General features: G+C 42.8%; 1 long non-coding RNA gene across 1 annotated transcript; it reads left to right on the top strand.

Moving 5' to 3' along the window:
* The first annotated feature begins 2,925 nt into the window (after positions 1 to 2,925).
* On the top strand, positions 2,926 to 4,567 carry LOC126695293 (uncharacterized). Its single transcript, XR_007646007.1, has 2 exons — positions 2,926 to 3,488; positions 4,099 to 4,567. It is a non-coding gene; the product is annotated as an uncharacterized LOC126695293 (long non-coding RNA).

Genomic DNA, 4,567 nt, shown 5'->3' with positions numbered 1-4,567 from the left:
CTGGTAACATATTGCCTTATATAGCATCAATCCCTTTGGTACTGAGAATCCGAGGGCAGACTTGAGAGTCCATGCAGTTCAGGAATTAACACAATTGTTAATGGAGAGTTCTCCTCGAATAGATTCTAAGGTCCATGTAATGTAGTTTTTCTTTTAAGTAGTTGGTTTCCCCATAGGCTTGAGTCCGAGGACCATGCAAGGCCTTGGTTCTGTCCAAAACTTGCGTTTCTTCTTTCGTGTACTTGGTTTCCCCATAAGCTTGAGTCCGAGGACCATGCAAGGCCTTGACTCTGTCCAAAACTTTTTTTAAGTACTTGGTTTCCCCATAGGCTTGAGTCCGAGGACCATGCAAGGCCTTGGTTCTGTCCAAAACTTGCGTTTTTTCTTTTATGTACTTGGTTTCCCCATAGGCTTGAGTCCGAGGACCATGCAAGGCCTTGGTTCTGTCCAAAACTTTTTTAAGTACTTGGTTTCCCCATAGGCTTGAGTCCGAGGACCATGCAAGGCCTTGGTTCTGTCCAAAACTTTTTTGGAGTACTTGGTTTCCCTATAGGCTTGAGTCCGAGGACCATGCAAGGCCTTGGTTCTGTCCAAAACTTGCGTTTTTTCTTTTGTGTACTTGGTTTCCCCATAGGCTTGAGTCCGAGGACCATGCAAGGCCTTGGTTCTGTCCAAAACTTTTTTAAGTACTTGGTTTCCCCATAGGCTTGAGTCCGAGGACCATGCAAGGCCTTGGTTCTGTCCAAAACTTTTTTGGAGTACTTGGTTTCCCTATAGGCTTGAGTCCGAGGACCATGCAAGGCCTTGGTTCTGTCCAAAACTTGCGTTTTTTCTTTTGTGTACTTGGTTTCCCCATAGGCTTGAGTCCGAGGACCATGCAAGGCCTTGGTTCTGTCCAAAACTTACGTTTCTTCTTTCGTGTACTTGGTTTCCCCATAAGCTTGAGTCCGAGGACCATGCAAAGTCTTGGTTCTGTCCAAAACTTTTTTTGAGTACTTGGTTTCCCCATAGGCTTGAGTCCGAGGACCATGCAAGGCCTTGGTTCTGTCCAAAACTTGCGTTTTTTCTTTTGTGTACTTGGTTTCCCCATAGGCTTGAGTCCGAGGGCCATGCAAGGCTTTGGTTCTATCCAAAACTTGCGTTTTTTCTTTTGTGTACTTGGTTTCCCCATAGGCTTGAGTCCGAGGACCATGCAAGGCCTGAGTTTTGTCCAAAACTTGCGTTTTTTCTTTTGTGTATTTGGTTTCCCCATAGGCTTGAGTCCGAGGATCATGCAAGGCCTTGGTTCTGTCCAAAACTTGCGTTTTTTCTTTTGTGTACTTGGTTTCCCCATAGGCTTGAGTCCGAGGACCATGCAAGGCCTTGGTTCTGTCCAAAACTTTTTTTGAGTACTTGGTTTCCCCATAGGCTTGAGTCCGAGGACCATGCAAGGCCTTGGTTCTGTCCAAAACTTGCATTTTTTCTTTTGTGTACTTGGTTTCCCCATAGGCTTGAGTCCGAGGACCATGCAAGGCCTTGGTTCTGTCCAAAACTTGCGTTTTTTCTTTTGTGTACTTGGTTTCCCCATAGGCTTGAGTCCGAGGACCATGCAAGGCCTTGGTTCTGTCCAAAACTTTTTTTGAGTACTTGGTTTCCCCATAGGCTTGAGTCCGAGGACCATGCAAGGCCTTGGTTCTGTCCAAAACTTTTTTAGGTACTTGGTTTCCCCATAGGCTTGAGTCCGAGGACCATGCAAGGCCTTGGTTCTGTCCAAAACTTGCGTTTTTTTCTTTTGTGTACTTGGTTTCCCCATAGGCTTGAGTCCGAGGACCATGCAAGGCCTTGGTTCTGTCCAAAACTTTTTTTGAGTACTTGGTTTCCCCATAGGCTTGAGTCCGAGAACCATGCAAGGCTTTGGTTCTGTCCAAAACTTGCATTTTTTCTTTTGTGTACTTGGTTTCCCCATAGGCTTGAGTCCGAGGACCATGCAAGGCCTTGGTTCTGTCCAAAACTTTTTTTTGAGTACTTTTTTGTACTTATTCGCTTTTTTCGCAGGTCAGCCCCTTGACCATGGCGGGGAGAGTTGGCTTGAGGTCGGAAGCCCCTAGAGTTGCCCGGGCCGCTGGCACTGCAGGACGTAGCCCCTAGCATAAGTTTATGTCGGAACAACAATTGCATGTCACCTGAGATGGGGGAAAACCCGCGAATCTCTGCTTGCTAGAGAGTTGACTCAAACGCCACCTGTGCCAACTCGCAAGCCTTCCCACAGACGGCGCCAATTGTAGGGACACGATTATTTCACGGCCCAAGAATGACGTTGGGCTCGCACATGAAAGATCCCTCACAATATGATTTGTAGAGAGTGGGCTTAAAAGGCTGGCTTTTGATCACGGGGCGATGATCCGGTCCTGATTTTAGATGAATTCATGTAGAAAAAGGGGTTGGGTTTGAACATTTAAGCCCTACAGCGTCGTATCCTGAGGGATTGGACTCCTCGAACTTGGTCCGAGGAGCATTAAGGTCTTCTCCCGGTTACTCGGCGGTGGGTTTTATCGGTGGTGTGCATACATCGTTAAGTTGTTTTCACCCATGGAGTCTTTCTCCTGGAGGTGGGATGGGAGGCTCTCCTTCTTCGTCCCCCCCCCCCCCCTTTTTCTTCTGGCTTTCGTTCCCTTTTATACCCGTATTCCTCCCTCGCTTTAGGGTCCACGTGTGAGCTTTTTCTTCGGGCAGAAGACTTGTCCTATCAGCCCATATCTCCAGTGGCTGGGAGTAGACGTAAAGGTTGAATAGCTTGGTCCAGAATAGGGGCTTGTCAGGCACAGAGTTCTCTCTTACAGTATGAGTAGTCTTTTCACTTATCCTATCTGTGCATTAAACTCTTTCTTGACAGTAGGTCTCCTCAGATCAGGCCTTGGGCCTTGAATTTTCTGGCCCACAACAGTCTTCTCTTCTCTCTCGCGTTCCATTCTCGAAAGTCTGATAATCTCTCTCTTGCTTTCCATCTTGGTTTTTCTATGTTCGATGAATTTCATTTCAGCATCCTGTCACATTAGTCACTGGTGAAAGGTTTTTGAGAAAGATAAAAAACTGTTTCGCCTGTGGTTGAAGCCTTGAAGGTAAAGATGAAAATGACAAACCCTAATTCATTTCAAATTGTGAAATCTTTTAATTGGGATATCACATCACTGCTCTCTCTCTCTCTATTTGATATTGTCTTCATTTTTCATGAGATGGGTATTGTGTACTAGGAGAAGCAGTCATGAGATGGTGTTGCAACTAGCTTCAAACTGCCTTCATCATCCTCCTGAAATTGCAGATTATGCATAATGGAACCCACTCTTTTCCTCTATTAATTATTTTTTTCCTATTTTAATCAATTTCACAATACATATTCTCAATGGCCCGTGGTATAGTGTTGAAGCACCCCTCAAAAAATCAAACAAGATAGTCACTTCTCAAAAGGAAAAGGGGACAAACTACAAGAATGAAACCACTACTGAATTTTGGTATGCCTTTATACAAGCTGACCAATGCACTATTTAAACATTTGCTATTACCACTCATGCATGATCAAAATCATTTTTAGCCAAATAACACTTATAGAACATAGACAAACATAAATTAGAGTTTTACATTAGGTGATACAAATATCATGATTTTCTTCTAATATTACAAAAGGTTGTTTACTCAATAGACCTAAAAAAATTTGAGGGTGAGGTACAAACAATTGTTGAGGCAGGTTCTATGTAGCACTGATTTGCTTTACTAGTGAGAAAGTTTGCCTCTGCATTCAAAATGAACACTAAATTAAGTATAATCTGCTAAAGCAAACATATAAACAACTGGAGAGGGAACATACATTGTAGGATATTGTGTGGTTTTGTTCTGTATTATCTTAGTAGATAACTTGATTCCTAAACTCATTAAAGCTTGGGTCTCTACTTGGTTAACTAGTAATTTGCTAAAAGATGTGCTTTGGATATTTTTCTATAATCTTTATAGCTATTATTTGGTCTTTATGGAAATTTTGATATAAGGCAGCCATTAAAGGTGAATAGGTGATATAGTTTCATCAACTAATGTCTGTGTATTTCATTTTTAATCATCTATATGCAGGCAATGGAGCACTGCAGCCATGGAGGCTAGAGCTCCAAATAAGTTGGTTTGCAATATAATAGATGGCATATTTTAGGTGGAAGAAATGGTGATGTAAGCAAGGCTGGTGTTCGCAAGAGAACCAAGCTTCAGGCGACTAATAGAGGAAGGTGATTCCAATATCGTTATTTACTCTATCATGACGGGGGAGGATAGGGGCTCATTCTATGGTCATTTGGTACAAGAGATTGTGCAGGAAACACAACTTTTGCCTAATGTTTGGTTGAGCTAGAGAACTTAATTTGGAATCTTTATTGCTTCCTGTTGTAGTCACCTTGTCACACTCATGGCTTATATTCAGCAACAATTATGGCTAGTCTTATAAAGTCGACAATGGTCATATTTTCAAAGTTCCAATAGATATAGTTGTGTATTTTACTAACTCTATGTTTTTCTTGTGTTACTAATATGGTGTTCAACTTTCTGCTAA

The sequence above is a fragment of the Quercus robur genome, chromosome 8, assembly GCF_932294415.1.
Source record: "Quercus robur chromosome 8, dhQueRobu3.1, whole genome shotgun sequence".
Taxonomy (NCBI): domain Eukaryota; kingdom Viridiplantae; phylum Streptophyta; class Magnoliopsida; order Fagales; family Fagaceae; genus Quercus; species Quercus robur.
Note: the sequence above shows the minus strand (reverse complement) of the source record. Positions and strands in the feature narration are given on the sequence as shown.